This window comes from Macrobrachium rosenbergii, chromosome 8 (genome assembly GCF_040412425.1).
Source record: "Macrobrachium rosenbergii isolate ZJJX-2024 chromosome 8, ASM4041242v1, whole genome shotgun sequence".
Lineage (NCBI taxonomy): Eukaryota > Metazoa > Arthropoda > Malacostraca > Decapoda > Palaemonidae > Macrobrachium > Macrobrachium rosenbergii.
Window position 1 is genome coordinate 35836951 of NC_089748.1, and position 12670 is coordinate 35849620.

A 12670-nucleotide genomic window follows, 5' to 3' on the forward strand; every position below is an offset into this window, starting at 1 on the left:
TGGGAGAAGAGAGAGAGAGAGAGAGAGAGAGAGAGAGAGAGAGAGAGAGAGAGAGAGAGAGAGAGAGAGTGGTTGGAGAAGTGACTCAGAGGAGGTTCGCTGTAGCTTTGCTGGAATGAGAAATAGTAACGTTAAGTGGTCAGATTATTATTATTATTATTATTATTATTATTATTATTATTATTATTATTATTATTATTATTCAGAAGATGCACCCCAAAACTACAAAAGGGGCCACTGACTTGAAATTCAAGCTTCCAAAGAATATTAAGGTGTTCTTTTGAAAGAAGTAACAGACGGTGATAGGAGATACAGAGAGAAGAGATTAGTTAATAGAAACGAAAACATAAATAAAAAGATTATTTTATACTGATGAAAAAGTGGTCACCTTGATTATCCAGCAAATTATAGTAATGGAACGTATCATAAAAGTAGTATATTTTACAATGAATACCCCCACAAATAACAACTGCAAAAACCAATATTAAGTCAGAGTAACGTTTCGAATGTTACAGATATATACATAAACTCTTTAAAATTCTCAGCAGTACATGATTTAAGGTGAAATGGCCCTCAAAAACAAATGACTTAGTAAATATAAATATAAAATTGCAGAATTACTCAGCAAGCAATTTGAAATCTGAAAAAAAAATCTATTATTATAGCTATAATATGCTACTAATTCCTGTTTCCTTTAGGTCTACAAATACAAAATTGCAATTGTTTCGAAAAGTACCCTAGAAGCAAAATTTTCGATTCAATAATAAACATAAAGCAAATATATTAAAAAAAACTAACTGATATTCTAATGCATGAGAATATTTAAAAATAAAAGTCCCTCGTCACTAGGGAAGATTTATAGTGAAATATCAATTACTGCTATATTTATTGCCATTATATTTTCAAACGCCTACTAATGTTTAGCTTTGCTTTCCATGTAAATTGCAGTTCATTTCTGAAAAGATGATTCAACAGCATAAGAACAATACATATATACATACACAAACAAACAACTATATATAAAATATATATTATAAACAATATATTTCTGTTGACACTACTTCAACCTTGTCTCTGGTAAATGAAGTGGTCTTACCCAAAATAGGCCTGTGTGTGTGTGGGCTGAGGTATGTTAATTTCGTTTTTAGGAGCTTTTTGATTTCACAGAGCCCTGTTAAATGATGCAGAAATATATATTCACACATACATATATGTATATATGTATGTATGTGTGTGTACATACTTTAGGTACCATGGAAACCAATTCTGGGTGACACAAAATCTTAAACCTAGCTTCCATAATCTGATATACAACGAGTATCATTTTCGTTTAACAAGAGTATGAAAATTCCACAATCCCACCCATGACATCATTCAGAGGACTGAACGACAGGGCAGAGAAACGCGTACAGATGAGAAACCCAGAACTACATACCCAGTGACGATGCCCCGTAGAAGCCTAACCGATCACAACATCCTGGAAGTCTCAACGGCACAGATATATCCTTCCAGAAACACCAATGTTGACAGTCTTAGATGCACCCTACGGATACACTCCGCTACTCCCTTCACGCATCCGGCGTTTTTGAGTCACCTCGACTCTGAAATCCTCTGTCCTTCACGAAAATACACCACACAAGACCCCACCCAGCTTGTGCCTCGGCAGTTTACTATTACACCGTTCCTTCCAGTCCTCGGGGAAGGGTCACTTGACACGTAACCTTATGCACTAGCTGGAAAATGTCGTTTTTGATTGTTTAAAGGACGTCTAACGCGAAAAGCACAAGCCACTGTTTTAGTACCAGCTTGGAGCAGTCACATCCACCGTGTGTTGTTCAACCTCTACATATCGGCTGGGGTTGAGGGGGGGGGGTGTTGTTTGAACCACGCTATCCCTCCATCATCGAGACCCAACCTCCGTCCAACTTCCTCGACGAGATGCCAATGCGAATGAACTGTTCAGTTATCTCTGGTCGCCTCTTTGAAACAGCAACCGTGAATTCACTTTAAAACAGTAAAAAAAACAGGATTGTTTCCCATGCAGAACAATAAAATAAGATGGGATTTGTTTCTATTATTAGGAAAAATATCGGGAAGTATTCCGAACGTGGCATACGGATTTCGCCCCAGGAATTTATTTACCTGGAGTAGTTGTCAGCTGCGCTGCCAGATGGCTCTGGCGTCCGTCACACCTGTAGAGCGCTGCGTATGAAATGGTGCTTTTATGAGTTGAAGAACGTTATGGCCTGCTCTGTGTCCAATATGCGTTGTGCTTGGAAGCGGCTAATGAACTTGCTCGCAAGTTTTGCAATGGAGTAGATTAGGAAGACGAAAGTCTTTTAAGAGAAAGATCAGTGTATAAATATGTGTATGTATAAAATATATATAATTATACTATATATGTATATACTTATATGTGTAAATATATATATGTGCGTGTGTGTACGTGACTTTTACTTCGTACATTCTTAACTGTATCCGGCCTCACCTACAGCCTAGATCTGTCTCGTTACTTCATAACCAGTATTTCTTTTCCAGCAGACTGACATAATATGTATTCGTGATGTAAAGCCAGTCGCCATGATTTGTTTCTTCTCTTCACATATGGTGATTTCTAGGACGGCAAATCTATTTTGACATATGCAAAAGCCTTAAGATACTCATCTTCAAATATATATATATATATATATATATATATATATATATATATATATATATATATATATATATATATATATACATGTATGTATGTATATTAAAGTTTCCTGAAGATAGGCACACGTAATCAGGAACTTAAGTCTAATGTTTGTGTAGAACTTTTTCCAATACCATGAGGTAAGATATTGTACCAAGTGTGCACACACACACACATATGTATATATACATACATGTATATACGTATGTATGTATACTAGGTCATATACGCACATCTCAACAATTATCGAAACATTTGTAACCAACTATATTTGTCTACAGAATCAATAAAAATAGAAAAGTTATCTTTTCTTTATCGTCCTAACAGTTCTCAGTCTACAAAACATATATTGTCAATAAACGGAAAGGATTTTGAAATATGAAACTGAACAAGCAAGTCCTTAATTCGCATAACCAAGGTCGTCCATTGCACAAATATCATGGATGACTGGGCATACCCTCCAGAAAATTGATCTAAGTACGCACTTCTTGGTTGAGTACAGATCGCAGGCATCTGAGTCAACATGAGTAACGTGTGAATTGAATATAGAATTTAGATCAAAGGCCAAGCACTGGGACCGATGAGGTCATTCGGCGCTGAAACGGAAATTGACAGTAAAAGGTCTGAAAGGTGTAACAGGAGGAAAACCTCAAAGCAGTTGCACTATGAATCAATTGTTAGGAGAGGGCTGAGGAAAGTAAGATGGAAGAGATTACGAAAGGAGGTACAGTAAAAGGGACGAAAGGGGTTGCGGCTTGGGGTCGAAGGCACGCTGATAAGAACATTAAGTAATGCCTGCAGTGCACCGTATGAGGTGCACTGACGGCACCCCAGTACGGGGGAGTACGTGCGAGATTAGGCGTAATTTTACAATATGTATGCAAGTACACGCATGCAGAGCTTAAACACATGTTCAGTATATATGTACATAAAGTCTGCAAAATTCCTTTGTTTCATTCACAATATTTTGACGAGGAACCCCTAAAAACTAGGTAGGCCAAGACTCAGATGTTCTCTCTCTCTCTCTCTCTCTCTCTCTCTCTCTCTCTCTCTCTCTCTCTCTCAAGGTCGCAGCGATCCGTGACGTCACCTCACTCAACCTCAGCCAGCCCAAGCCTTGACGCTGAGCTGCTACCGTTATCCCTAGACCTATTGATCAAATGCTGAATAAACAACTAAATAACCGTTCTCTGTTTTGTTTTCATATTACAAAAGCTATATATTTATCTGCTTATCTATTCCAAAGAACATAAATCAATGAGAACACTGCTGGATACGCTCATGAAGTTTATAGTTCGGTTCAGTTTCACGAAATAGGACGATACTGAACGCAACAAATTCCTATCATTTGTTTTTTCTTGACAGAAAGAAATATTCAAGTTTCTTAACATGTTCAGAGATGGTTTGGCGTTTCCTGACTAGAGGGCTATTTTCGTGAAGACTGTAACTTTGTGTAAATACTATTTTTGCATCGGATTATTTATAAAAATATATGGTTGCATTTATATATATATATATATATATATATATATATATATATATATATATATATATATATATATATATATATATATATATAGTGAGAGAAACATACAGTACTCACACACTGTAACTTTGTGTATATACTATTTTTGTACCGAAGTATTTATAAAAATTATACAGTTGCATGGATGTTTAGGCGTGGGAAAAGTGGCTGTTTTATATATTATATATATATATATATATATATATATATATGTGCTATATATAAATATATATATATATATATATATATATATATATATATATTTCTTAGTGAGAGAAACAAACTCACACATATATGTATATATATATATGAATAAACCAGCCCTATGCTGAACATATCTGCCTTAATTAAAAAAAGCATAGAATGCATTGCCATTTTATTTGTATAGGTGATACTATACACTAAATTGACTTTAAAACTACTTCCCGTGCCGGGAATCGAACCCGGGCCTCGCGGGTGAGAGCCGCGTATCCTAGCCACTAGACCACACGGGAGTTGCTTGAGAGTTAAGCAAAACAAACTAACTTTGCTTTAGGTATAATTATCATGAAGGCTGCATAAGTGGCGGTATCATAGCGAAGAGATTCCGTGACAAGTGATAAATGCATTACTCGGTAATGACCGACCTACTTCTCTAAGTTTTCACTAAACTGCGCGAAGAAAAGAACGGAACAAAAATGAATTTCGCCTATCAGCAAAAATGTGTTTCCTCAAATAAGATTATTTTCCTTCGAGGAAAAGAGGCGAGTCACTGCCACATGAAATAAAAACTAGACCGAGGCTTAACCTGACCAAATTCTTCCACAGGCTGGCGACAACTTTTATACCCCGAGGTACCTCATTGTCATCGGTACCACCAACTTTCTTAAATCTTGCTTTATTGCTTTTTTCCTCTCTCTCTCTCTCTCTCTCTCTCTCTCTCTCTCTCTCTCTCTCTCACTTAGAAATGGAAGCTTTTTCGTTCTAACAATTCTGCCATTTCGTCAATCCAACAGCTCTCGGGTTGCACCTTTTTTTCCCTACCTGTCAAACCAACAACATTCGGGTTGCACTTTTTTCCCTATCTGCTATGCCACCAACACACTGAACAGTATGAGCCTATTCTCTGTATATTTACCTACACCTGACGTTAATGCTCTTTACTCTGCCTATAATCCTTTTTTTTAAATAGGCATTCAGCAGTAACTATCTCAAGAAGCCTTGGCTCTTTATCTCTATAAAGCAATCAAACTTCTGCAGATGCCGTTAGGCCTAGCTTCCTTGTCTAACCTGCACTGTGAGCCATCTTTCCCAAAATTTTCAACCTTTCCTCCCTAGTACTAATGTTTAGTGAACAGTTTTCATTTCCATAGAGCGGCGTTTACCCTCATATCCTTAAAACTGCTGCTACCAGTAACTTTCAATGTTCTTTTTTTAGACTTACCAGTCAACCATTCCGATTTCAGAGTGGAATCTGATATTGTGACTAATGCATTCCCCGCCGTCTCACAAGCATTTTAGTTAATCCCATAATTACCGCCCAAATTGTGCGTGAACAAGTTTAATTTGCCCGAGTTTTCACGGTGCGGACAATCATTAATGTACAGGATCGTGTTTGCAAAAGTGCTTATAGATTTACTGCGCATACTTGAGAGTTTAGAGGGTGTAAGTGCGTCTATCGTAAAGTTCAAAAGGCTTCAATTAACTCTGCCATTCTCAAAGCTTGACCGTTAAGTTTTGTAGTATTTTTTTAAACGATTTCGCCTTTTTCTGCAGTTCACCACCGGTCGAGAAACTCGGGAAATACCAAGGTAAATGGTATTCTAATCTTTAGCGATTGGTGGGAGACTTTCCTATGTAGCATATCAGCTGAAATTGAACTGGTTAAGTAGTTCATTTCATTGCGCTCTGAGGTCTTGCTTTTATGAGCAATTAGGTTCAGAATCGAAAGCATATTATGTGAACGGCTTATGTATTTTTATTTATTATTAATGTATTTGGAACAGCCGTTTTGCAAAGGATATAACTTTTCTTCATAACCTCATATATATATATATATATATATATATATATATATATATATATATATATATATATATATATATATTTATGTATATATATGTATGTTTATATATATTATATATATATATATATATATATATATATATATATATATATATATATATATATATATATGTATGCATGTGTGTATTATATGTATGCATATGCATACCTAAATCTGAAAAATGGAACATGATGAATATATAAATAAAGACAAAATCCACGAAGGAAAGAGAAACACTGGAGTGCTGCAAGGCCTTTCCCCGATAAGCAAGGACGACAGTCGAAAGGCCTCGCAGCACTCCAGTGTTTTTTTTTTCTTCGTGGATTTTGTCTTTATTTATATGCATATATACACATATACATATATATGTATATATATATATATATATATATATATATATATATATATATATATATATATATATATATATATATATATATATATATATATATATATATATATATATATATATACTGTATATATAAAGACAAAATCCACAGAAGGAAACAGAAACAATGGAGTACTGTGAGGCCTTTCGACTTCTTGTCCTTTACTCAGCAGACTGAAGAAATATCAAAACTTTACAAAGAAAGCTCGTATAAATGACAGATGGGAATTACCAAGGAAAAAATATGTACCTGCACATTGTCAGTCCCCAGTATTTGGTTCAAGAAATCGAATACATAGGAAAAATAAGGACAGATTTATGTTATCCTTCACATGTTCTAGATATTTGTTATAATAAAGCCCACAAAAAGTTTAATAGTGAAAGTAACATGGAGAAAGAAACCCCTAAGAACATTCTTGGTTTGCCTTATTTTAGTGGTTTTGAAAATATTAAATCATTATTGAAATCTTTTAATGTCGACCTCGTTTTTTCCTATAATAACACACTAAAAGAAATGTTAATAAAAAAATAGCCCTAAGGAAAACAACAACATAACATATAAAATTCCATGTTTGGACTGCCCCTCTTTTTACATCAGCCAAGGATTTCGATGTATGGATTAAGCAGCCTAAGTATTCTGTCAAAACTGGGCAAACATCCAATGCTATATTCATTCATTTAAGTGAAAACTATCACAGGATAAATTGGACTGAAAGTTCAGTGAATGAAAGATCGAAAGATTTCTCTTCACGAAATCTTTTAGAATCCGCTGTTATACAGCTTATTTCCAGTTGTAATTCTAACCTTAGCCCTGGCATGTATTGTTTGTACACCTGTATTAGTAAAATGTTCAAGAATGACCTAAAAGATAAAATCACTGACTTAATTACAAATTAGTTACCTTTTATATATTTTCTATGTATTCGTGTGTTTGATATAATTTTTTGTAAAAACGTTCACCTTGCAAAAATTTTTATTGTTTACCAAAAGGAGAATTATTGAGTTGTACTTTTACAACAATTTTTGCTGGTCAGTCACCATCCTTGTATAATCTTTAATTGTCCTGTCCCTGCTTCTGAGCTGTTGAGCCTAATCCGTTGTAAAACCTCTTAAATATTTAACCCTGTTTTGGCAGGTGTACTAATTCTTCAGTTGTGTTAGATCCCAGGTACATATTTTTTCCTTCAGAGTCCCCATCTGTCATTTATACGAGCTTTCTTTGTAGACTTATCTTTATATTTCTTCAGTCTGCTAAGTAAAGGACAAGAAGTCGATAGGCCTTGCAGCACTCCATTGTTTCCCTTTCCTTCGTGGATTTTGTCTGTATGTATTTTTGTGATTAAGTTGTACACACACACACACACATATAATACATATATATATACATATACATGTGATGATTATAATCACTTTCGTACGTGATTCATTTATCACACATTAACACAGGTGAAAAATAAGAGACGGGGTGTAGGTCCTGACCGGTTTCGACTTTATTTTCAAGCCATTGACGAAGGACTGATACAGAGTAATAGAAGTCACAAATATATATACTACAGGAACAGTATGACGAACATACATAACCGCTAGAGACTACATATTCACCCACAGTCTGGTGTCAAGGTAGGAGTGGCCTTCAAAACTCATTTGGCTAAATATCACAATATACTCTCAGGGGACAACACTGATAGACACACCGACCATAGGCGATAACAGATCCACACCTGACAGGTGTCAGGGAGGCGGAGTTTGGAAAAGTCATAAGCACTGCTGCCCCCGTACTGTGTTTACAAATATGATCATCTTATTTTCATACATCTCTACGTTCTACCTTAAAATTTAAACAATTTACAAATTTCTTTTGATATTAAGGGATCAAGTTTATACATCCCTTGACTGATATTAATATTATGGCTGTAAATTTCTTTTATAAAGCTAGATTCAATGATATTCCTTTCCAGTGTGTTATTAGAATATACAATCCTTTTTGCCCCTTCCCAATTGATAGCACGATTGTTCTCACTAACATGTACAAAAATACCACTGTTCCCTTGTGCATATCTCTCACACATTGCTTATGCTGATCTATTCTCTTTTCCAGTGCTTTACCCGTTTGGCCAATATACAAGTTGTCACAAGTCTTGCAAGGAATTTTATAAACACACCCTTTAGTACAGTCAGGGGAGTTCTTGATAAGTACATGTGTCATTGTTTTATTGTTCTTAAATGCGACATTAACACCAAAATTCTTAAGAAGATGGGGGATATCTTTCATATTACTATTATAAGTCAGTACAGGCAAATGTTTGTGTTGTAAGGTTCTTTTTGGTTTTGATACATAGTCTTTTTTTGCCGCTTGAAATGCACCGTTTAATACACTGTCTGGATATTTCAATTTCTTGCCTGCATTCCTAAATTTATCTATTTCCTCATCGATATATTCAGGGCTACGTACACGTTATGCTCTTAAAAACATAGATGAAAACACTGATTTTTTAACCTTACTGCCTTGTCCAGAATAGAAATGCACATAGGAAGAAATATTAGTGGGTTTTCTATACACACTATATTTAAACCCATTACTATTTCTTCGTAGTAGGACATCCAAAAAAGGTAATCACCCCTCATTTTCCATTTCCATAGTGAATTTAATTGATGGTTCTAATTGATTTAATTTGGCAAAAAAGTCCTTTACATCTTCGTTCCCTGGACAAATTATGTCGTCAACATACACTATTTAGTTTATTTATCAGGTCCTGATAAATAAACTAGTGTACAGATTAATAGTGAGTCCAGACTTGTTAGTTTCGATGTAGTATCACTGTTCACAAAGGTGCCAATTGATGATCTGATGGAGTTTTTATCGGAATTATTAGAGAACACACAGCTGGATATCCCATTTTCTAAAAGCACTTTAACTGAACTGATTAAATTATGTGTGAAGGAATGTAAATTTAAATTTAATGGTAAATTTTACTCACAAAATTTTGGTATGGCAATGGGAAACCCTCTATCGCCAGTGTTAAGTAACTTATATATGGAATTTTTTTGAAAACAAAAATATTAAACAACATAATTCCACACAATGTAACATGGACTAGATATGTTGACGACATAAGATGTAAATAACTTTTATTGCCAAGTTAAATCAATTAGCACCATCAATTAAATTCATTATGGGAATGGAAAATGATGGGTGCTTAACTTTTTTGGATGTCCTCATACGAAGAAATAGTAATGGGTTTAAATATAGCGTGTATAGAAAACCCACTAATATTTCTTCCTATGTGCATTTCTATTCTGGACAAAGCAGTAAGGTTAAAAAATCAGTGTTTTCATCTATGCTTTTAAGAGCATTACGTGTACGTAGCCCTGAATATATCGATGAGGAAATAGATAAAATCAGGAATGCAGGCAAGAAATTTAAAAATTCTGACAGTGTATTAAACAGTGCATTTCAAGCGGCAAAAAAGACTATGTATCAAAACCAAAAATAACCTTACAACACAAAAAATTTATATAATGTATAATAATAATATAATAATAATAATAATAATATGAAAGAAATCCCCCATCTTCTTAAGAATTCTGGTGTTAATGTCGCATTTAAGAACAATAAAACAATGACACATGTACTTATCAAGAACTCCCCTGACAGTACTAAAGGGTGTGTTTATAAAATTCCTTCCAAGTCTAGTGACAACTTGTATATTGGCCAAACGGGTAAAACATTTGAAAAGAGAATAGAATCAGCATAAGCAATGTGTGAGATATGCACAAGGGAACAGTGGTATTTTTGTACATGTTAGTGAGAACAATCATGCTACCAATTGGGAAGGGGCAAAAAGGATTGTATATTCTAATAACACACTGGAAAGGAATATCATTGAATCTAGCTTTACAAAAGAAAGTTACAGCCATTATATGAATGTCAGTCAAGGGATGTATAAACTTGAGCCTTTAATATCAAAAGAAATTTGTAAATTGTTTAAATTTTAAGGTAGAACTTAGAGATGTATGAAAATAAGATGATCATATTTGTAAAGACAGTACGAGGGCAGCAGTGCTTATGACTTTTCCAAACTCCGCCTCCCTGACACCTGTCAGGCGTGGATCTGTTGTCGCCTAAGGTCGGTATGTTTATCAGTATTGTCCCCTGAGAGTATATTGTGATATTTAGCCAAATGAGTTTTGAAGGCCACTCCTACCTTGACACCGTCCTGTGGGTGGATATGCAGTCTCTAACGGTTGTTTATGTTCGTCAATAATGTTCCTGTAGTATATATATATTTGTGACTTCTAATACTCTGTATCAGTCCTTCGTCAATGGCTTGAAAATAAAGTCGAAACCGGTCAGGACCTACACCCCGTCTCTTATTTTTCACCTGTGGTAATGTGTGACATATACATGTATATATGTACAGTTACACTAATCTTTCCTTTTACTTTAAATTTTCAGTTCTCTAAAGGTTAAAGTTAAGTATATCTTAGTTTAACCAGACCACTGAGCTGATTACCAGCATCTTAGTTTAACCAGACCACTGAGCTGATTAACAGCTCTCCTAGGGCTGGCCCGAAGGATTAGACTCTAAAGGTAATCTACAGCCCAACTACTCAATGAAAACCCCACTACTCATCGCAAACCTTCGACTGAGGAAAAAGGGTACAATCCCATACAGCGTCTTGCCTATCGTGGCATAATTTGACACAGAATACTGCGCTACACTGGCAGCCCTGTAAATTTGCAACACAAGGAAGCAAGGGTAGAATGAAGCAGTGGACCCATATGTGGGTCAAGATGCAACAGAGAAAAAAGATTATATCATGAACAGCAAATCGGGAATAAGAAGGTCAATAAATAACTTGTGGCCCCTCCCTTCCTACGGGTTTCAGTAACCAGATCGAACTGGCAAAATCTCTAGGAATTTGACGCAATGACCCGAAAGTCGTACTTATTTCACATTTGATGAAAATCGAGAGAAGAGAGAAACGTAGGCGCTCCGCAGCATAGCTAAAAGTGAACTAAAATCATCTGTGTCCTTTAGATGAATTAGACACAAAGATCGCTATATTAATGTCCATTCAAATCCAGTCAAAGAGCACGTCCCTTGAATCGGTCTCTGCAAGTTTATAGTTTCAGAATGTATTCCCGCACCGCTCCACACGATAATTACCATATCAGCGAGAAGAAGAAGAAGAAGAAGAAGAAGGAGACAAAATATAATCAATGTCCTGCAACCACTTCAAAATGCTCGAGTTCCCACGGTCAGTGATTGAATCGAGCGCTTAGCGACCTGCCATTAAAATTTCGCTTCCACTCCGAGGGCTTTCACAAGAGAGGGCGGATCTTCAGAGGACGGTCCGAGACTCAGCAACTCCATTCCTGACTTCCTTCTTCTGCTTGTGAGTATGGAAGGAAGTATTTATGAGGAATAAGCTGAGGTCTTTGTTCAGTTCGGTCATTTTGAATTTAATCCTTTCGGGAAGTTGAAAGGTGGTTCAATGACATAAGTTTATACTGGTCACTTTTACCAGATACGTATGTAATTGTAATAGCCACAATGCCCTCTTAACTTCTCGGATTCTTGGCGCTTTTTTGGATACTCTTGTCACTACAAAGCCTTAAAATCCAAGTGCAAGAAATATGAAGATATTATGAGACCCGGGTTCGTTTCCCACTACCAGACGTCATAATATCTTCATATTTCTTGCAATTGGATCTTAAGGCTCTGTAGTGACAAGCGTATCCAAAAAAGCGAGAAGAATCTGAGAAGTTACAATTACTGTGTATGTATATATTACAATTACATATATGTATATATATACATTTATATATATTTTTAATATTCATTCACAACTTAACTTCCATCATTTCAAAATGATTATTTCCCCTTAAACTTGATTCCGGAGACTTTCTTGAAGGAGTTTGCAGCCTCATTCGTTATGGTCGGATTAAACTGAATCTACAAAAACACTTTATCTGGAAAATGGAATCCGGAGAAATATATTTTGGGCTTTTTT

The 12670-nt window shown here is 35.4% G+C and overlaps 1 non-coding gene across 1 annotated transcript; it reads right to left on the reverse strand.

The window, feature by feature from the left end:
• Positions 1–4642: 4642 nt before the first annotated feature.
• On the reverse strand, positions 4643–4714 carry TRNAE-CUC (transfer RNA glutamic acid (anticodon CUC)). Its single transcript has one exon. It is a non-coding gene; the product is annotated as a tRNA-Glu (tRNA).
• Between the last annotated feature and the right edge of the window lie 7956 nt (positions 4715–12670).